The 23,291-nt window shown below is 42.1% G+C and overlaps 1 protein-coding gene across 6 annotated transcripts in view; it reads right to left on the bottom strand.

The window, feature by feature from the left end:
* Positions 1-11,431, bottom strand: part of GNG2 (G protein subunit gamma 2) — a 122,859-nt gene extending 111,428 nt beyond the window's left edge. For 3 of the 6 annotated variants that reach the window (XM_055361514.2, XM_031001797.3, XM_031001802.3), the window contains exon 1: positions 11,197-11,431. The gene's annotated coding sequence lies outside the window, so the exon portion shown is untranslated. Of the gene's footprint in view, positions 1-979; positions 1,100-11,030; positions 11,115-11,196 lie in introns of those variants that run through there. The other 3 variants (XM_031001798.3, XM_055361515.2, XM_031001800.3) reach the window with 3 other exon arrangements.
* Between the last annotated feature and the right edge of the window lie 11,860 nt (positions 11,432-23,291).

Genomic DNA, 23,291 nt, shown 5'->3' with positions numbered 1-23,291 from the left:
TTTTTGTTTCTAACTCTCTCTCTCTCAACCATCCTCCGATGGTTGGTATTTATATTTAAGCCTATATAGGTTGGTATTTATATTTAAGCCTATATAGGAAAACCTCTTTCAAACAATAAAATCTCTAGGAATTTTGCCTGCTGCCTTCTAATCAGTTCTTCCATCTCTGGCCCTTATAAAACTCACAGTAGGTTAATCGCCAGTGTTAGGAGGTGCCAACAAAACTCTATACAAAGCTAAAAACTAGATTTTAAGACCTCTCTTTCATTAATACCTCATTGCTTTTCAACTGGTCCTAATAGCCTCTTTTTCAGGAGAGAAAAGTAAAGTGTGGGGGTATAGCTTGGCCAGGATAGATTAATCCAGTTTAGAGCTCTTAACACAAGTTTGCATACCAAGTTTGCAAAGTGTTAATTTCTTAGGAAAATGACATCTCACCATTAATAGTTTATGCATCAATTGCTAACCATGAGCCTATCCCAGTACATTTTATCACTGGGTAAAACAAAGTCTGTAAAATACTCTAACATTCATGCATGGCCGTATTCGCAGGCATTAATACGTTGTATTTCTTACATCTACTGGTAGCAGAGGTTGGGTAATGAGGAGGACATAATTTTGGCCTGATGTCTCTCCTATGTTATTGAGCTTTCTAGCTGGATGTTCCTTGGACTTATGTTTAATAATCCCCAAATTATGTACTATACCTTCATCCAAAGCCTGTTCCTCTTTCTATATTCTCCATTTCATTTAATGAGGAATACAAACCAGTTGCCCACATCAGGAATATAAGAATAATCCCAAAACCTTTTATCTTTGTTATCCCAATCTGATTTAAAGTTCCTCTTCCTTTCATTCTCACCACCAAACTATCTCCTTGCCTAAACCCCTCCTCTCTCTTCCTCTTGCCACTGTCTTATTTTACAAATGCTTTGGTTTTTTCTGTGCAATTACAATACTTTCTACTTTGTCCTCCTACCTCCAGTCTCTCTTCGAAGCCATCCCCATCAGAAGCACATTGCTGAGATGGAGAGTTGATCAAGTCACTTTCCTACTATAATTCTTCAGTATCTTCCCCTCCAGGTTGCTTACAGGATATATGCCTTAATTCCTCTGCATGGCATACAAAGCCTTCTGTGATGTCACCTGTCCACATTCTCACCTTAGGGCCTGTCGCAGCCTTGTATCCTACAACCTTCACAACAGGTTCCTGATGGGGCTGTGCTGCTTTCTCCCTGCATCTTGGCACATGCTATTTCAGTTGCCAGAAATGCCCTATCCCTTCCTCTATTTTGCCTGCTAGTAAACCCCTACTTATCCTTTAGGACTCAGCTTTTCTCAGAAGCCTTCCCTGGCCGTGGAAACTAGGCAAGTGCTTCCTTTTCTGTGAGTATGACTGGTGCCTTGCCTCTACTTCCATTTCAGCACTAAGGCCATTATTTTCAGGTTTTGTTAGATGTGCATCTCACCCATTAGCATTTGGGTCCATTAAGGTTAGGTCCACATTTGCTTGTCACACAGCAGGTAGTCAACAGATGTTTGTATAATGAAAAGGCATCATTGGCAGAAATTCCATTCCTTTGAGTGAGGGGAGGAAAAGGAAGTCTCAAAAATGAGAAGTTGGTCATGGGGTAAGAAAGAAAATCCCTCCCTCTCTCTATATATATTTTGCAAATTTTCTATAGAAATCCATGGCACATGCACACAAAATTCTGAATATTTGTTATATGGGCAAGCCTAAAAAATTCTGGGACAACTCCTAGTTCCATTTCTGCATTGAACTTCTTATAAAGAAGCATAGTCTGGCAACAAAAAAGTAATTAGAAAATAAATATTAAGGCTGGGCTCAGTGGCCTATGCCTGTAATCCCAGCAATTTGGGAGGCCAAGGCAGGCAGATCACTAGGTCAGGAGTTCAAGACCAGCCTGGCCAACACAGTGAAACCCCATCTCTACTAAAAATACAAAAATAAGCCGGGTGTAGTGGTGCATGCCTGTAGTCCCAGCTACTCAGGAGGCTGAGGCAGGAGAATCACCTGAACCCAGGAGGCAGAGGTTGCAGTGAGCCAAGATTTTGCCATTGAACTCTACTTGGGCAACAGAGCAAGACTCCGTCTCGAACAACAACAACAACAAAGAAAAGAAATATTAAAAAGAAAGCTATTCTTTATTTGTATCTCTGTAGGAACTTTAAAGAGACTGATGAATAAGCTAGAAACACTTCTCACATCCCCTTCTGCACTCTCAAATCTTTGCCACATTCCAACTGTCCCAGAGCATCTCATATGCCAAATCCCCAAACTCTTTAATCTCTCTGCAATGCTGTACACCTCCTTCTCTCTCCTCCCCCGCCATGCCCAGCTAGTTCTTTATTTTTTCATTTTTTATTTTTTTTGAGACTGTCTTGCTCTGTTACCCAGGGTGTAGTGCAGTGGCACAATCTCAGCTCACTGCAACCTCCACCTCCCAGGTTCAAGTGATTCTCCTGCCTCAGCTTCCCGAGTAGCTGGGATTACAGGCGTGTGCCAACCCACCATGTCCAGCTAATTTTTGTACTTTTTGTACAGATGGCGTTTTGCTATGTTGCCCAGGCTGGTCTTGAACTTCTGACCTCAGGTGATCCACCTGCCTCAGCCTCCCAAAGTGCTGGGATTACAGCCTAGTTCTTTATTTTTTGATTGACTTGCCTTCTGTGGCTGAGCCCTCCCTACTTTTTCTTCCCTGTCTCAGCTTTGGTAGGTAGGTCTGTTGGTCAGTCAGTCTCTCTCTCTCTCTCTCTCTCTCTCTCTCTGTTTCCTATCAGAAAGGAGCCATCAGCTGTGCCAGCAAAGCCAGCCCTTGAGTGCATGTGTGGGCTGCAGGGAAGAAGGAAGAGTAAAATGGGAACAAAAAGGTAAATCCATGTAGTCATAAATCTTGTCCACTCTTATACATTGATGGTACATTTAATGGCTTGCTTAATTGTTCAGCTGAATAGTAATCAAGAATAAATAAATTACTGAGCTGTTATTTTATCACAGAAAAGCTAGAATTCCAGGCATTTCTTGGATCAGCTAAAGGGAAAAGAAGCCTCTTTAAAGAATTCTTCAAAAAGATATAATCATGATCTGATCTGTGTGTCACAGGATCATTCTCTCCCTCCAGACATCTGAGCCTAAGCCCAGCTGTTAGGAGCCAAGAAGACTGAATCATATTTGGCTCGAAGAAAGTCAGGGGGTGGGTGGGCAGAACTAATCTTTCTGGAGAGAGAGTGGCTGGCCTTCACTAATGAAAAATGCCAGTCTCTGTCTCACAGCCCAGCACGAAAGCTAGTGGGACAAGGGACATGAAGAGTGATAGCCAACTCTTTCATCAGAGAGAAATGTGTTGGAACCATGAGTTCTCTCCTTTTGCTCTGGGCACAGCCAGTAGTGCGAAGCCCCCTAGATCCTTCTCTGATATTGCCTGAAATGTCACACATATATGTATACATGTGTGTGTTGCATATATACATACACTCCTGGGGAGGCTATCGGTGATGAATGAGTTAAAGATGCTTGCTTTCCTAACCCCTCACGAGAAAACAAACATAAATGTTGATGAGGAGAGGAAGGGGATGGGTAAGGAGGCCAAGAGTAGATGGAGGTTGGAGAAGGGGGCTGGAGGAGGGCTAACCATGAAGCCTGAGGTCTTACTGAAGAGGACAGTAGCACAGAGGAACACAGGCAGGGAGAAGGCAAAAGACGGGAGGGAGGCATAGCCAGAGCTGGAAGTAGGTAAGAAAGAGCCATGGCCGGCCGGGTGCGGTGGCTCACACCTGTAATCCCAGCACCTTGGGAGGCCAAGGTAGGAGGATCACTTGAGGTCAGGGGTTTGAGAGCAGCCTGGCCAACATGGCAAAATCCCATCTCTACTAAAAATACAAAAATTAGCCAGGCGTGGTGGCGGGTACCTGTAATCCCAGCTATTTGGGGGGCTGAGGCAGGAAAATTGCTTGCAACCCTGGAGGAGGAGGTTGCAGTGAGCCAAGATAGCACCACTGCACTCCAGCCTGGGCAACAAAGCAAGACTCTACCTAAGAAATAAAAATAAAAACAAAGAAAAAATTTAAAAAAGAGCCATGGAGGCCTTGCTGTGGATACAAACAGTTGTGCCCAGGGAGAGTTTGACCAGGCTACTAGGAACAAGGGCTCCACACTCCCCAAACCAGGGCTGCCTTGTATGTTTCTGAAGTTCTGGTCTTCCCATAAGCAGAAACTGTTCCAAACCCCTCCTCCACCAGCAGAAGTTGGAGCTGGGCTATTGACTGGGGTCAGGTGAAAGAATTTAAACCAAATGTGTTACTACCATAAAAACAGAAACAGTCATTCTGCGAAGTAAAACTTGTTGCTTCCACAAAGTCCCTGAAGATCAATATAGACATTCAGGGACAGGCTGGGCATGGTGGCTCACGTCTGTAATCCCAGCACTTTGGGAGGCCAAGGCAGGCAGATCACCTGAGGTCAGGAGTTTGAGACCAGCCTGGCCAACACGGTGAAACCACATCTCTACTAAAAATACAAAAATTAGCCTGGTGGTGCACGCCTACTTGGGAGGCTGGGGCAGGAGAATCACTTGAACCTGGGAGGCAGAGGATGCAGTGAGCCAAGATAGTGCCACTGCACTCCAGCCTGGGCAACAGAGCGAGACTGTCCCAAAAAAAAAAAAAAAGAAAAAAAAGAAATTCAGGGACAAAAGGAAATGGGCAACAAGATCAAGAAGAGGGAGTTAACAGTGAAGTGTGACAGAGGTTAGAGAACACTGTGCACCCACAAAGCCTTGGAAAAATAGTCCTTTAAAAGGAATGTCAGAATTAAAGAATACAAATCTGCAAGATTAATATCACACATGTAAGTCATTTTGAAGTATCTTGAAAGAAAAGCTATACAATAATAACTCCAATAATTTATAGGCAAGGCAGAAAGGCAAGACTTAGTTTTTCTGTGCCAAAAATGTAGACCAGACAGCGTGATCTATTTTGTCAGTAAATAGGTTGGCAAAAGAGGATAGGAAATTAAAGGAGCTGTTTGAAGGCATTTTTCTTTATGTCTTTGTTGATTTCCCTACTGGAAGGGGTTTTCATAAATTTACTTGTGACCTTCCTTGGCTCCTCTGGCTCTATTCTGTACCTAAGTTTTCAGGTTCTCATTTTGAATTTTCTATGACAGAATTTCATGAACAGAACCATAGCAGGGGAGGGAACTATGGCTTGTGAATGTGTCCCTTCCATCAGAGTCCACTAGAGTGTGATAACTAGACCTGCCACTCCCTGAGGGCAAGGGCTAGGTCTCGCATCTCTGCATCTTCAGCACCCACCTCGCAAAGCACTTGGTACATTGCGTGCACTCAGTATTTGTTTGTTAACTTTAACTGAATATAAACAATTAGGTCCTATGGAAGAAAGTTATGACCACTACTGACCATTTTGAAAATACCAGAACATTTTATAAAATCAGCTAAAAATCTAAGAGAATGAGTGAACAACTACTAAGGCTGCTTAAAATATTACCAAAAATGTCCCCAGAAATCAAAAAATGAGAAGAGGATGTAGCAATGGGGGGAAATGTGATAGTGATTTTGGAAAAGGAAAGACCCTGAAGTTACAGACCAAGTAATAACATTAAACCAGCAGGAAAAGAAAAATCTATTCTTTACGTAGATGATAATGAAGTCCCACTATATGTAGAAAGCTCTTATGAAGGAAAGTGTTGTCAGTTGATTGCTCTTCTGGCAAATCTGTGAACTCTGAAGGTACATTTGCAGTGATGCAAAACACTTCTCATGAAATGTTGCTAAAATGATTTCCGTTACTTTAGTAAGAAGCTGTTCAACATTCTTTAAGTATTACTTGTATGATTACACAGGGAAATTTCAACAGAGAAGAATTATGTAGTATAGAGTACAATTGGAAGTCTCAAATTATTGACTTGGCAAAAATAATCTATAATTAAGATTCCTTAGCGAATTACTATTTTCGTGCAGTTTTATAAAGGAAAATGACTAAGCTAGGGACCCCTCCCCTGCCCCGACAAATTACCACTTCTTCATCCTGGTTATAGCTCTTATCACATTGTATTATCATTGCATGTTTACCTCTATCTTCAACCACATGTGAAATCCTAGAATTCGTAGGTAATGTCTTACTTAGTCTTGTATCTCTGGTGCCTTGCACAGTGCTCAGTGCATAGGACACAGTAGGTGTGCAATAAATCTTATTTGCATATATGAATAAAGGCAAAAACATGACAAGTAAGGTCCAGAGATTCATTTTAGGAGGAGGAAGATAAGTCAAGTTTCTGTAGGGCTCTTTTTAATTTTTAAAATGTTAACAAAGTCCTATAGTATCTGTTAGTATGGCAAGTTTGTTCATTATACATTATTGTTTATGATTTTCTTTTCCAATGAAAAGAGTGAGTTACATGCTCAAGATCAGTTATGGTCACTGATTCCTTCCTAGTTCAGAATACTGAAATTTACCCAGACCACAGCCAAGTCATTTATTTACTGTTAAAATATTTACGTACATCCCTCACTGCTAAATTTTTACATCTAGAAAGTAGATTTGCATAAACTGAAAATTAACAGCATAATATGACTTAAGTAAATCCTGCCAAAATTCTAGCAACACACTTGGTGCAGAGCTGATGTAAAAGTGGAAAAATGACATTACCTGCACCCTTATTTAAGGATTACATACATCAATGGTTTTGTATCTGAAGGACGTGGCAGCAATAACCACAAATACTATAGGCAAGAGAGAAGAAGGTTGTTCATGCCCCACAGCTGAGAAGGCACCACTAGAGAAAAGATAAGATTTTAAAGAAGAAATTAAAGTGTTCAGAATGGACATATTTGCTTAATCTATTTATTAGTGAGACAGACTCCCATTTCATTATGGAATAACTGTCTAAGGAAACTCTTCAAAGACTCACCATCTATGACAATCATCAGATAGGAAAATAAAAACATCTTTCTACCCTTAAGTCTGTAGGAAAAGAACAATTGTGTTCTTGATCAGGCAGGGTCTTGATGGTGCCTGATATACAGTAAGCACTCACTAAATCTTTGTCAAATGAGTAAATGAACTCCACAAGAACAATAGAAACTCACTGTTCCCATTTATGATATAAGTAAATGATGAGGTTAGCATGTACTTTTAGTATAAGAGTCAAAACTGCTGCTCCAGTACCATTGGGTCAAAAGCTGATGGTGATACAAAGTGCATCTTATGATCAGAGCATTTACAATGAAGACTTTTGTGTAGATTTTGTGTAGAATGATGAGTATGCATATGAGGAGCCAAGTTATATCTTTTGACACCAGATTATCTCCCCGCTCCAAGGGAACCTGTTTTATAAGCTAAGGGGCTGGTTTCTCCCACTTGGTATCTGGAAATGTGTTAATTTATCATCAGTTTCTAGGGCTGATGGAGGACAAAAATCATCCTTCCACCCTCTCTAGATTTGGGTGCAAATGTTCCTGAGGCTGCCTTCTTTTTGTTATAATCAATTAACTGGGATAACGTTGTGTACATAAGCTCCACGGTGGGTTGGCATTGCATATGCACGTGATATGCTTTGGATATTTGTCCCCACCCAAATCTCATGTTGAACTGTAATTCCCAGTGTTGGAGGTGGGGCCTGGTGGGAGGTGTTTGGATCATGGGGGTGGATCCCCCATGAGTGGCTTGGGACATTCCCTTAGTGATAAGTGAGCTCTCACACTGAGTTCACAGGAGATCTGATGACTTAAAAGTGGGTGGCACCCCCCTCCCACTCTCTCTCTCTTGCTCCTGCTTTTGCCATGTGATGTCCCTGAACCCTCTTCACCTTCTACCATGATTGTAAGCTTCCTCAGGCCTCCCTAGAAGCTGAGCAGATGTCAGCACCATGCTTCCTGTTCAGCCTGAAGAATGGAGAGCCAGTTAAACCTCTTTTCTTTATAAATTATCCAGTCTCAGATATTTCTTTATAGCAATGCAAGAACAGCCTAATACAATGGACTCTACATGTTCCCCAGTGCCCAGAAGAAATGTTTTTCTGCTTGTAATCTGTTCTTTTCCTCTGACCGTCAGTAACCATAGGTCAGCAAATTTTTAGCCTCATATGTGCCACAGAAGACAAGAAATTTTCACTGGTACAGTTGGTAGATTTCAGGAATAAACAGAAGAAAGAGAATAAGGAAGAAGATTAGGAGGGAGGGGTTTATTTTTTTTTTTCATGAGAGCTGTTTTTTAAATAAGATTGCCGCAAAGAGAACTCAAATGGGAGCCACATAAACAGGCAATTTTAACAGCCACATAAGAGGCAACTTACTTTAAGAGGAAGAAATATGAAAACTTGCTTCTAAAATTAAGGGGGGGGGAGTGCAAAAAACAAAAATAAAATCTTCAAGGAACAGCCAAATGAAAACAACAGAAGCTGAAGAAAGAGAAAGGACCAAGAAGCAACTATGCTATTTCCAAAACTCGCAGAAACAAAGTTTTAATTCCGTGATTAGTATTAGTCTTTTTAGGGATGGAGTTGGGTTGGGAGGAACAACTTTTTGGTTTAAAAAGGATGGGGATATTACTGGAATTGGCCATTTAAAAGCATTTATTTTTTATTAGGCAGGCATGGTGGTACCCGCCTAAAGTCCCAACTACTTGGGAGGCTAAAGTGGGAGGATCACCTGAGCCCAAAATATAGGGGCTGCAATGAGCTGCAACAATCATGGCACTGCACTCCATCATGGGCAACAGAGTGAAACCCTGTCTCAAAAAAAAAAAAAAAAGCATTTGCTTTGTATCTAAAAGTAGGTATAATTTATACATTTGAATATACAAATATTTATTGGAAGTTTACTAGGTGCCAGAAGGAAACAAAACAGTGTTTCTGATCTCATGGATTTTATATGATAGTGAGGGAATGCAAAAATAAAATCATTAACAAATAAATATGTCAGGTAGCATTAAATTTTGAGAAGAAAAATAAAGCAGTGAAGGGGAACACAGCAGCAGGAATGCACACAATATTTTAAATTGAATGATCAAGGAAGGGTGCTGGTTATTCTCTGATCGACATCTCCTCCCTCACCCTTTTCAATTCATTCTCCACTTTGCTTTGCTCTCCAAGATGGCCCTCAATTATTTCTTGGCTTCTACTGTTCATACTCTGGTATAGTCTCTTCCCACACTGACTCAGAACTGATCTGTGTGACTAATAGAATGTGGCTGAAGTGACAATGTGTGATTTTTCAAGGCTCGGTCATAACAGGCCCTGTAGCTTCCACCTTGGCCTCCTTGAGCATTTGCTCTGGGGGAAACCAGGTGCCATGTTGTGAGGTCACTCAAGTTGCCCTGTGGAGCGGTCGATGTGGGGAGGATCTTAGGTCTCCTGTCAACAACCAGCACCAACTTGCCAGCCATGTAAGCGAGCCACCTTGGAAATGGATCCTCTACCCCAGACAAGCCTTCAAACAACTGACATTTTGACCGTAATCTCAAGTTAGACTGAGGGCCAGAAATGTTAAGATAAGCTGCTCCCAAATTCCTGACCCACAGAAACTATAAGAGAAAAAAAGTATATATTGTATGAAACCGCTGTTTTGGGGATCATTTGTTATATACCAGTAGATAACTTGTATAGTACCCAGTACTTCATTACTCCACCTCCCTCGATCTCTGATTTCCATCTGTGTTAGACCAGCGGGTAGAAAGTGAGCTCAGTGTGTCTATTCCTCAGCATTCTTCTCTGGTCCTGGTTTCCTTCCTTAAGAACCACAACTTCTTCTGGGCAGCCCCACAGGTGTCCAGGACTGCAAATCTCTGCATTCCTCCAACACTAGCCCATTCGAGCCTAGGTGTGGCATCAGATCTTGCTGTTGGTTTCCTGATCCCCACACATACCTCTGTAAATACTCCCTTCATTCTCCTAAAAATGGTGTGCCTTCTATTTCCTAATATACCCGGGCTGATACAAACATCCTCCTGCAGAAGACATTTAGACAGAGACCTGAAGGAAGTGAGAGGAGGCCTCCTAACATCTAGGGAAGAGTATTTCAACAAGTGCACAATACTCTCCCCTGAGACTGCAGAAGTTGGGTGTGTTCAGAAGCATCAAGGAGGGGTCAGCATGGATAGAGCAGAATGCACACATAGGGTATAAGGATGGGGCAGTAGTCGGGGGCTATACTTCATAGAGTTTTGTTGGTCACGGTTGTATTCTGAGTGTGATGTACAGCCACGGGGTGGGAAATGGTCTGAACAAGGGCATGACATGATCTGACTTGCATTGTGAGACCAGAATGACGCTAGCCAAAATAGAAACTAGAACAATGAGGAGGGCCTTTTGGAATTTAGAAAGATGATGTTGGCTTGGCTTAGGATGACAAATAGTAAAGGCAATGGGGAGAGATTGGATTCAGGCTCTATTTTGAAACTAGGGCTATAAGAATTTGCTGCTGACTTGGATGTGAGGGAAGGAGAGTAAGGGTGAGGAAGACTCCAAAGTGAATGGTGACTGGTGGAGCTATTTACTAGGATGGACTCAAGAGAGTGGAGGGGGCAGTGTGGAGTGAAGAGGGAAGGAAATCAAGAATTTGTTCATCTCAACTTCCAAAGAGGAAAAAGGAAAAGCGTAATCTTCCACTGTTAAAAAGGAAGATGAGAGGTAATTTTTCATTTTACAAAAAAAAAAAAAAAAAGGACCTGTATTCATAGAGTAACATCCCTATGTCCTGGCCTATTAGAATATCGCCATTAGAAGACTTTTTAAAATCAAGGAGCACATTCTCAATTTTAGTTGGAAGTGCGATCACCTCTTGGTAATTTGACTCTCCAAAGGTCAGACTAAATAAATCCAGGAGCTAAGGCCTTCTGAGGGTCCAGGGCCCCTCTTGTCTGTGATAAAACTCAACCCGCCTGTAGGTGGAAGATTCTACACCACTGAGGATTCTAATTATCCTGCCTCTAAAAGATAATCTCACTGGTTAACTTCACATGACTTTCTTTTTTTAAATTTGAAATGTGACTACCTTCAGCTCCAGGATGTGACAGGAAACAAGACTCAACAGATACTTCCTCTTTTCTTGGGACAGCACCCTTCAGCCCACTTCCGTAGTCAGGGCTACTCTTACCATAAAAGTAGAGCTGTGCCCCCACCCAAACCAAGAGGCTCACTTCTTACAAAACGTCGGTTACCTGCTTTTCCTTTGCAGACTTGAAGTGTCAGAGAATCTGCCAATTGGGGTTGACACTCCCGCTTACAGACTTCCCTCTACAGACGCTGCAGAGACCAAGTGGCATTCGTCACCTCTCCTCTGTGCTGAGGGGAGAAGGCGACGCCCTGTGCCTCATGGTGGGGTCGGCTGCATGCTCACTCCCACCCTCCCAGTCTGCAGCCTGCCTGGGGATGCCAGTTCACAGGCCTGTCTTGATGCCAACGGGCGTTTGTTGTTGTTGTTGATTTCATAATGACCTCTGTCTAAAAATTCTGTAGGCTTCCAGGAAGGGACACAGCATACCGTGATAAAATGGATTTTTCCACCCCTCCCCCCTCTGGTTACCATGGAAACTCTGAATGACTGATTTCCTGGTTGCCATGTAGATGCAGTGGGATCCCAGCCGCTGCACCACACAAAGACGTAAGAATAGCGAGAAAACAAAACAAAACCAAAAGAATCATGTTTGAAAAGACAAAGGATTGCATCTCAAGCTTTCTTCTCTCACACAAAAGTGGAGGGAAGGAAGCAATTGTAATTAGGAATGGTGCCCTTCCTGGAGTAGGGGTGCATGCACCTGTCCCACATGGGAGGGAAGACTGGAAAAATGGGAAATCCCTTTTTTGTAGCCAGGGGTGTTGGCATGGTGACGGGCAGGCAGATGCCATTCTCAGGTGGCTAGAGCCCTTCAGCACTCAGCCTGCGTTCCACCAAGGAAACCTGAAATATTCAGCTGGGTGGCAGAATTAAGTTAGGTAGAAAACAAAGCAAAAAACAGGTCGCACACACATTTTTTTAAGAATGTTCTTCTTTTTATAGTTCTAAATTTTAGAATTAAGATTCCAAATGCTTGAATTTAATATGGGGTTGAGGTTGAATTTTTACTTCTATCCAACAACTTCAGAGAATTAACAACAAATTTAGCTGCTTTCCTGTCTTTTTAAAATTGATTTGTAACAGCCTGATAAAACCACATAAGAAAAATTGATTAATCCAGGTTTCTATGGTTTTAATAACCTGGGTATTATCCATCTTTAGTAATATGTATGATGAGAACTTGTGTGTGAAAAAAATTGTATGTAAAAAACATTCTATATTACTCCAAATATATACAAAAACTAAAATGGTTGATAACTCACCTCCTTGATTTTTCATGATTATATCTGAGTCAAGTAGTTTAAAATTAATCTGTTTTTCCTTTTCCAATATCCACCTTTCTGCCTTTTGACAAATGGTTTATACATTTTAAAAACTGAATCGAGTAGGATTCACAGAGTTACTGGTGCTTTACTGTTAATTTTTGGCAGCTGAATCACAAGGTCATTTTGTAATACCTATCTTGTCAAAGGTGGAAGCTGCAATGAACTAGAGTGTCCCGTGTTTTATAGATGCTGGAGCAGTGATGTCGAGACAAAACTCTGTGCCCAGGGGACTACAGAGTACAAAGAGGATGGATCCAGCCCTGTAACTACCATTTCTTAATATTATTTCCAGCATGTACCACTGACTCATCACTCAGGCCAGCACGTCCCAAACTGGATCAATAGGTGGCACGCAGGGTAAAAAGTGCGGATGGGGAATTCAGAGCTCAAATCATTTTGCAAAATCTTAGGTTCAAGAACATTGACCAGGTTTATTTACCATGGGACTTCTCGGGACTTTTGATATTCTGACATCTGGGATGACTCTCTGAGAGGGAGTTCTACAGAGTAAGAATGTGGCGTTTCCCAAACGTATTTGGCCACTGAGTACTGCCTTCACAGAATCTCTCGTAGTTCTTCAGAGCATACTTTGAGAAATGCTGGGCAAGATTGCCTCTAAGATCTAATCATAGTTTAAAGATCCATGGATATTTATTTATTTATTGAGACAGGTCTCACTGTCACCCAGGTTGGAGTGCAGTGGTACGATCTCAGCTCACTGCAGCCTTGACCTCCTGGGTTCAGTCAATCCTCCCACCTCAGCCTCCTGAGTAACTGGGACCACACAGATGCGCACCACCATGCCTGACTAATTTTGGTATTTTTTTGTAGATATAGGGCTTCGCCGTGTTGCTCGGGTTGGTCTCAAACTCCTGGGCTCAAGCAATCCACCTGCCTCGGTCTCCCAAAGTGCTGGCATGAGCCACTGCACCAGCCTTTATTTATGATTGAAAATTACCTACTTTTAAAAAGTGATTTGGCCCATATGATACACTAATTTAGCCTATAGAGAAACAGATTTTTAAGAGAGCCAAGAGAAGAAAAACAATTCACAATAAATTCGGTGTTTTTTATCTATTTTAAATCAAAGCAAGAGCACCAAGTTGTTTCAATAAAAATTATGGCAGGAGGGCTGGGCATGGTGGCTAACGCCTGTAATCCCAGCACTTTGGGAGGCCGAGGTGGAAGGATCACGAGGTCAAGAGTTTGAGACCAGCCTGCCCAACATGGTGAAACCCCATCCCTACTAAAAATACAAAAAATTAGCCGGGCCTGGTGGTGTGCGCCTGTAATCCCAGCTACTCAGGAGGCTGAGGCAGGAGAATCACTTGAACCTGGGAGGCGGAGGTTGCAGTGAGCCAAGATCATGCCATTGCACTACAGCCTGGGTGACAGTGCGAGAGTCTGCCTCAAAAAAAGAAATTGTGGCAGGAGGTAAAGAAGAACAGATACCAAGGGCCATGGTGTGGTGCCTCCAGCTGGGAGTCAGCCGGAAACTACGGTAGGTTCTCCTGGGAAGGAACCACCAATGCTCAGGGGACCTTCTTGGAACTGAGTCCTCTTCCATGGAGGTTTTGGGGCTTCCATCTGACCATACTAACTCTTTATACAACACTCCTCTCCACCCACACACACACACACAGGGCTGTCAACAACAGCAGAGTCACCAGCAACTTCAGCACCACTGAAGCCAATGAAGAAAACAATGACTTAGAGAAACCCCTCCTCCTCTTCACTGTGACATCATGAGTAAGAAGGGGACAGTCTCAGACATAAGATCTGCCCCCTACCCAGCCTAGTCCCGCCTACCCTGGGGAGAGAGAGTTTGAACCATATATGAGATGGGAAACCAGACCAGATTGTTTTAATAAACACAAGTGACGACTTATGAGTTATGACATAGAATCAAATATTGTTAAGGGGACTGGGTCCCTAGAGGGAAAGGAGAGCCAGTGACAGGAACACACAGCTGGTAGCAGCCATTTGCAAGATAAAACTGCTCCATGTTTCTGCCTCAACAAATTGAATGTCTTCAATCAAACTGGTTATCTGGGACAGCCACGTGAACAAAGTAGGAAGGAGCAGAGCGAACTGAGAAGAGAACACACAGCCGGGAGCTGCACAGAAAGGAGATACGTTTCCTTTGCCTGAGTCACTAGGAGAGTCTTTAGAGCCACGGTGGAAACCAAGGTGGTGACCAAGGGGTGGGGAGGAGAAAGGGGGCCTTGCAGGCTGAGGCCACTGGCTGCTTGGAAGCATGAGTTGGGGCAGAGCATGGCTTATTCTGTGAGCCATGTATAGCTTGGCACAGTGGGACCAAAAGGCCAGGCAGTGTGGGTGGGGTGGACTGAAGAGGTGGGCTGGGGTTAACTGAGGAAATACCTTCCATGGCAATTCCATCAAAATGGAAACATGAGGAACCATTAAAACTGTTAGTCAAGAGGACTGATGTGACTGGGTTTGCATGTTGGAAAGACTGCCCCATGACAGTGTGGAATAGGCATTGAAAGAAAGTAGGGTTGAGGGCAGGAGCAGAGTGGACACACTCAAAATATTTGAGTTTTTTTTTTTTTTTAACTTTAAGTTCTGGGATGCATGTGCAGATCATGCAGGTTACATAGGTATACATATGCCATGTGGTTTGCTGCACCCATCAACCTGTCATCCAGGTTTTAAGCCCTACATGCATCAAGTGTTTGTCCTAATGCTCTCCCTCCCCTCACCCCCGACAGGCCCCAGTGTGTGATGCTCCCATCCCTGTGTCCATGTGTTCTCATTGTTCTATATGAGGGGTTTCTATAGCAGCTGGCAGTCAGGTGTCTGGGTATGTCTGTGAGGAGGTAACAGGGAGAGAAGAGCAAGAAAGAGGAGGTCAGCATTAATTCCAAGAGTAAGACAACCAAGTAGATGTTTGTGCCTTCATCCAGCCCTTCAACAAGTGAGTATTTGCATTAATATAGAAGCATCATTTCTTCCCTCTCCCCTGAAGACCTTTCCTATGATTTATGGAAAGGAGAGCATTGATTAAAAACACCTGAAATAGTTCAGCTAATTATAACTTAATTGGGTTGTTAGTCTCTTCTGCAGTCTTTAGCTGCAACATCTCAGCCTGCTACCTTAGTGGCAACAAGATTAACAGCAGAGTTCTCCAGAGGGAGAAGAAAATTTTCCTTCAATTCTGGCAAATAGGCCAGGTGTGGTGGCTCACGCCTGTAATCCCAGCACTTCTGGAAACCGAGGCGGGCAGATCACTTGGGGTCAGGAGTTCGGGACCAGCCTAGACAACACGGCAAAACCCTATCTCTACTAAAAATACAAAAATTAGCTGGGTGTGGTGGTATGTGCCTGTAATCCCAGCTAGCTACTGGTGAGGCTGAGGCATGAGAATTGCTTGAATCCAGCAGGCGGAGGTTGCAGTGAGCCGAGATTGTGCCACTGCACTCCAGCCTGGGCAACAGAGTGAGAATCTGTCTCAAAAAAAAAAAAAAAAAAAAAATTCTGGCAAATAACTGTACTCTGAAAAAGGGTCACACACAGGCCATTTGTGGTAACATAGGCCAACCAACCATCTTGTTAAATAAATTTTGAGCCCTGAGTAGGTCTGTGACCATGGGGGTGGGACCTCAGGAAAAGCTACTCTGGCACTGGGACAGTGGGTGTCCCAGCTTCTGAGCACTTCCGTTTGTGTGTGCGGAGCCCTGTGGCTGCTGCAAAAGAAATTCTGCCTGCCAGTCATAGGTTCCATTATTGCTGAGCACAACTTGGACAGCTGTACAGGATGTAGAAAGAAGAAACAAATGAACTGTTCTGGTGAAGACCTGGGGAAGATGCTTCCTTGTTCTCTCTACAAAATTACATGTATTAAAATTGAATTTTTTAGAAAATGTATTTCAAGACATCAACGCCAGACTAAAAGATTCTAATTGTACCTTCTTGCATGAATCCCTATGTCTAGACTAGATATTATCAGGACAATAGTCTCATATCTGAATAAGCTTTTAGTGTTCTGGCTCTGAATAGGAGGATTTTTGAAGGATCTCAATTTTATTATGATTTAGGTCAGGAGAGTGCAAATAAGCATGACATCATGGTAACCAACTAGGAGAGCTAAAAAGGAGGCCCTCTTGACAATAGGAAAATAACACACAGTGACTTAGAAACTTCATTAGACAGAATGTTCAGAGACCAGCCTGTATTCCTTGATGGGATTTTCTGGGTAGCTGTGTGTAAACAGTTAACTTATATTAAACATCTTTCTTAAATATATTAATAATATAATTTTCATGCAGTCTATTGGACACAATTTATTCTTCTTTCTTGATGGAGTCTGCATTGCCTGGAACTGTCATTAAGATCACAGTTGTCATCGTATGGCCCCAAAGAAAAGCATTTCCTTGTATCTATACCTACCTCTGTATGCTGGAAGTCATGTCTATTGCACAATAATTTCCTATTTCCTACAAAGTGATTTTTCTCATCTGCCTCCATCCTACCCTTCTCTTTTCATGTGTCTTAATGTTTTGCTTGCTTGTTTTCTTTCCTTTTAATGGTTCTGTTGAAATATTACTGTGGACTTCAAAGCCAGATTACCTGGGTTCAAATCCGCGCTCCAACATTTAATTAGCTGTGTGACTTTTCTATGCTCTGGGATTCTTGTCTGTAAAATGGAGAGAAAAATAGTATCTACCTTAGAGGATTATGGTGAGGATTATATGAATTCATACAGAACAAACAGTGCCAGGCTTTTTGTTCGTTTGTTTGTTTTTTTGGTGCAGCCTCTAAACATAGGGTTCCCAAACCTGGTCAAATATTCAGAATCACCTTGGGGAGAAATTTTAAAGTCTAGATTCCTGGGCCCCCTGCCATAAATTCTGACTCAGTCAGTCTGGAGAGGGGCCTGTTGCAGCTGATTCACAGAGTAACATTTGGGAACCATTACTTAAAATGTGGGGGTCTCCTGTGGTGCTATCCTTGTTTTTCCCTCCTATTCTCTTGCATTTTCCTCCATTTGTAATGTAAGTTTGGAGTTTTCTTTGCCTGCCAGTCATGGACCTATGTATAAATAACTACCCATCTTCTTACTTGCTAAACTGACCAATCATAGTATTTTATTGATCTTGGGTTTCATATTATGCATTTGTGGTCACTCCTCCTGGTATGATTGTGACTTCTGCTCTCGGAAAAAAATTACCAGATACGTGAAGGCTCCAATTAATCTAGATTTGCTGTGGTGAAAGGTAGTACATTGTAGCATTATACATGAGGGACTGAACCTAGCTTTAGGGCTCAGAATATTGTAAGGTAGGAGAAGCTTCAGGGATTTGCTTATCTAACATAACTAACTGATATAAAAGAAAGGAGGGGGTTGTCTTCTGGCATATAAGAATAGCAGATGTGCTAAAAGGCAGTCATTTACAGAGCTCTGAAAGGTCTGGCTACCGTCCTGGTTGCTTGACCTATGGGCAGATTGACAGAAGTACATTCTTTCTCTCTTTGTCCATTCACTGAGTCCAAAACCACCTTACACTCTACCTCAGGAAATATTTGGAGGGAACGGAATGAGTGACAATCCAGGCACAAGGCTGAGAAGCAAAATTTAAGATGCAGAGAGTTTGAGATTGGGGCACCAGTGGAAGAGGGAGAACAGAAATGAGGTATTTACAGAGGACAGAAGTCTGTCAGTAAACTGGAAAGTGGGCAACTTTGGGGACTGCATCCAGAGTGGAGAACCAAGACTGTGACCAATAAAGAGGGAGGAAGACAAATGGGCTCAAGGAGCTACTTTGGATTCTCTGTTGGAGGTAGATTTTGTGTGGAATATTTTATAGATGTCACAGGGGACATGACTGACAGAAAGATGTAACAGACACTGTACAGGAACATAAAGCTTCTTAATGATAAAATAAGGGATGAAGAAAGTTCTGGGAGTAAAGGAGAAGACAAAGTGTCATGCTCCCAGACCGAGGTACAGGCTTCCATATTCCCAGCTCCTACGATGACATCTAGCTACCGATGGAGCTACCCAGGTGGAGCAGTGATTTCACCAGACATGAGAAACTCACCTCTGCCCATTCTTACAGGTACTCTTATACCTTCTGGAGTCCTTCACAGTACCCTGGTTGCCAGATGCAAGTAATTGATACAAAACTATAACACATTTCTAATGCTTATTGCAAGACAGTCAATCAAAGACCAATTCCCCAGGAGCATCCTACAACTCGCTGAAGTTGCAAGACTGTTAGAGATCTACCCCTAGAGTTGTAATAAATGAAGTTAGACATGGTTCTGCATATATTCCAGGACTCCATATTTATATTGAATGACTAAAAGTAAAGCTGTTTAAAAAATTAAAAATGTTGTGGTACATCTTGCTCTTTTTCCATTTAAAAAAATTAAAGCATAATTTGCATATAGCAAAATTTACCCTTTTTAAAGTAGTTATGTGAATTTGACAAACACACACAATCATGTAACCACCACCACGATCAAGATATAGAACAGCTGCATCACCCCTAAAATTCTCTCATACTCCTTTGCAGTTAACTCCTCCAACCCCTGGCGTCTGACAACCATTGATCTGTTTTTATCTTGTGAAAGGAAAATAAATCTTGGGAACCCAAAATCACTAAGCCAAAGAGAAAAGGCAAGCTGGGAACTGTGTAGGGCAAACCTACCTCACATTCTATTCCCAAAAAAGATAGCTACTAAGACAAAAAAGGTAGATACCTCCCTCACAAGGAATTTCCTTGAGGACAAAGGACAGACAGAACTCGAAGTCATCCCTCTGCTCATTTTGGAAACGCTAATCAGAAACTCAAAAGAATGCAACCATTTGTCTCTTAGCTAGTTATGACCTGGAAGCCTCCTCCCTGCTTCAAGTTGCCCCACCTTTCCAGACTGAACCAATGTTCATCTTACCTGTGTTGATTGATGTCTCATGTCTCCCTAAAATGTATAAAGCCAAGCTATGCCCTGACCACCGTGGCCATATGTCATCAGGGCCTTCTCAGGCTGTGTCACAGGTGTGTTCTTAACTTAGGCAAAATAAACTTCCTAAATTGACTGAGACCTGTCTCAGATATTTTGGGTTCACAATCTGTATAGTTTTGCTTTTCCCAGAATGTCTAATACATGGAATCATTACAATAGGTAGTCTTATGGGCTTGAGTTATTTGACTTAGCACACTGTAATGGAGATTCATCCATGGGGTGTACATACTACGGGGTCACTTATTGCTGAGTGTCTTGCATTTTTATTTTTTTTGAGACAGGGTCTCACTCTATTGTCCAGGCTGCAGTGCAGTGGTAGCACGATCACAGCTCACTGCAGCCTTGATATCCCAGGCTCAACCAATCCTCTCACCTTAGCTTCCTGAGTACCTGGGACTAAAGATGTGCACTACCAAGCTGGCTAATTTTTAATATTTTTTGTAGAGATGGAGTCTGTATTCGCTAGAGTTCTCTAGAGGGACATACGATAGATGTATATATAAACGGGAGTTTATTAGGGAGTATTGTGCTTTAACATATGAATGCTGCTGTATCTCAATAAAAAATTTAAAACATTTTTCTTTTTGTCAATATATAATTTGTAGCAAGTGGAACAAGGACTTCCTAAGTAAACAGATCTGGGTAATCATTTGTTATGTCGGATTTGGACACATTTCTTGATCTCCTTGATTTTCAGTTTATCTGTGTAAATGGGATTAATAACCCCCCCCTTTTTTTTTTTTTTTTTGAGACAGAGTCTCTCTCTGTTGCCCAGGCTGGAGAGCAGTGGTGCAATCTCGGCTCATTGCAACCTTTGCCTCCTGGGTTCAAGCGATTCTCCTGCCTCAGCCTCCTGAGCAGCTGTGATTACAGGTGCACGCCGCCACGACTGGCTAATTTTTGGCCATGCTGGCCAGGCTGGTCTCAAACTCCTGACCTCAGGTGGTCTGCCCACCTCAGCCTCCCAAAGTGCTGGGATTACAGGCATTAATAAATACTTTTCAGAATTGTGTAGATCTCATAAAATAATGAATATTAAGTTCTGCCATACAATATGCATAAGGTACTGTTAACAATTATACAAAACTTGGAAATTAGCAAGTCTTTTCAGTGTCAGTGGGGCTTGTGTGTAGACCTGAGGGGGTGATTTATCTGATTCTCCAGGTGGGTACTTTTGTTTGACTTCCTATTTACTACTGACGAGGATATTTTACAACTCTCAGTATAAAAGTTAACTCATAGGAGCAATGCAAATAATTCTCGTCAAAGAGCAATACAGAGGGATAAAAATATCTTGGTTGGAAATATCACTCCAAGGTTACACTATTATTGCCCTCTGGACATGAACCAATTTTGTATCTAAATTATGAATCTTATTCAAACATTCTTCTTTTTCAGCCTCTATAAATACTTCAGTTTTTCCTGTTTCAACTGCCTGCTGGTTCCCTCATTAACAAGTTAAAAAACCTTTGACTTGTGCTCCCTTTATATTTGAATGAGTCATACTTTTTTTTTTTTTTTGAAACGGAGTCTCACCCTGTCACCCAGGCTGGTATGCAGTGGTGCAATCTCAGCTCACTGCGGCCTCTGCGTCCTGGGTTCAAGAGATTCTGCTGCCTCAGCCTCCCAAGTAGCTGAGACTACAGGCATGCGACACCGCACATGGCTAATATTTTTGTATTTTTCATAGAGACAGTGTTTCACCATGTTGGCAAGACTGGTCTCCAAATCCTGACCTCAGGTGATCCACCCGCCTCAGCCTCCCAAAGTGCTGGGATTACAGGCATGAGCCACCACCCCTGGCCGAGTTATATTTTAATTTTGTATCTGGCAATAATTAACAGAGTGCTTTGCTCATAATAAGTGTTTGATAAACTTTAGCTTTTATTCTCATCCCAACTTTTTTTCTCCCTATATCTAGGTATGGGAAACAATATTAAATGAGGTATGTTTCTTTCATAACTGATTTTCCAGTTTATTTTTATTTCATCAACGTTAAGATGAGATCAGGCCGGGTGCGGTGGCTTATGCCTATAATCCCAGCACTTTGGGAGGCCAAGGCGGGTGGATCACCTCAGGTCAGGAGTTTGAGACCAGCCTGGCCAACATGGTGAAGCCCCGTCTCTGCTAAAAACTACAAAAATTAGCCAGGTGTGGTGGCAGGTGCCTATAATCCCAGCTACTTTGGAGGCTGAGGCAGGAGAATCGCTTGAACCCGGGAGGCAGAGGTTACAATGAGCCGAGATCATGCCACTGCACTCTGGCCTGGGCAACAGAGGAAAACTCAGTCTCAAAAAAAAAAAAAAGAGGAAGTCACTTAAAATCATAATATTGAAAATATTTTATTGTTTATAAAAACAAACTTTTAGTGATAGGTTAGCATTAAGGTTTTTTTATTGTAAGGAGCAGGAATAGAGAATCCTATAAATTTGCCTTATGATTTTTTTTTCCAGGCACATTTAAGGGTGTGTAGAGGAGAATGGAGTAGGGGAAGGAGAAGTACATTAGACTTAATAGATTTTGGTTAGGTTATGCAAAACCAGTGGTAAATGGCATACTGGTGCTTGCTGGAGTTGTGGTGAGGGGAGAGGACACTAATGAGGCAGGCAGTATATTAAAAATTAACAATAAAACTTCATGTGACTTTTTATATTTTTAAAAGCATTTTCATATACATTATCTTATTTAACCCTCAAAGCAACATCATAAAATATATTCTTATGTTGCATATAGAATACTGGCACAAAGAGTTCAAGGCGACTCAATGAATTAGTGACTTTTATAGAACAGAGACCACTTCCAAATCTCTAGTGCTTGCCCTGTGATACTGCATGACCACTACCCTAGCTACTGCTATGCATTGGGTGTTTTCATTCCCCCACTAATTCATATGTTGAAGCCTAAACCCCCAGTGTGATGGCATTTGGAGGTGAGATCTTTGCGAGACAATCAGGTCATGAGGGTGGACCCTTCCTGAATGGGATTCATGCCCTTATAAGAGACAGGAGAGAGATGATCGTGATCTCTCCTCTGCCAAATGAAGGTACAATGAGAAGACAGCCTTCCGCAAACTAGGAAGAGAACCCAGACCAAACACTAGATCTGCCAGTGCCATGATACTAGACACCTCAGCCTTCAAAACTGTGAGAAATAAATTTCTATTAAGTCACCCAGTCTATAGTGTTCTGTATAGCATCCCGAACTAAGACACCTACCAAATCTATTTATAATATATGTTTCCCTGTAAAGCCCTTATCCTGAAACTTCTAAGACTGGACATTTAAAGCTTCCTTAAAGCATCTCCCAGCAAAAGACCTGAAAATTAGTAATAAGACTAATATTTACAATGGAGGAGAAAAAGAAAAATATAGTTTTTGCTAAAGTTTTCTGCTTTGTTAAATGTTTACATTTGTTCTCAATTCTAAAAGGAAGACACTTTGGGCTTTGGGAGCCTCAAAAATTTGGGTCTTTTCTTTATTGAGAAGTTGTAGGTCAGGGGAGCAGTGGATGATCCTGTAAGTTTACCTTAAAATGGCTTTCTAGATGCATCTGAGTGTTTGCAGAGACACACAGAACATGGGATTCAGGAGTGGGTTAGACTTCGACGTGCTGGGTCAGCATATCTCAAATCAAAGGTAGGGGGTGGTGTGGGTTTTTGCTGAAGTTGAGAGGTGGGGAGAGGCAACTGGGGAGGACAGTTTGCAAACAGCTATCTTATTTACCTGTATAGCCTTGGACCTCTGAAATATTACAGCTAAAGACAGCTGGGAGAACTGAGGTCTGAATATAAACAGTAATGTTTCTCCTACTCAAGATGAAACAAATGAAGTTAGAATGTAGGTTTAGATGCTAAAAGAGTCAAAAGCCTAGATGCCCAGTCTTT

This window comes from Gorilla gorilla, chromosome 15 (genome assembly GCF_029281585.2).
Source record: "Gorilla gorilla gorilla isolate KB3781 chromosome 15, NHGRI_mGorGor1-v2.1_pri, whole genome shotgun sequence".
NCBI classification, from domain to species: Eukaryota; Metazoa; Chordata; class Mammalia; order Primates; family Hominidae; genus Gorilla; species Gorilla gorilla.
Note: the sequence above shows the minus strand (reverse complement) of the source record. Positions and strands in the feature narration are given on the sequence as shown.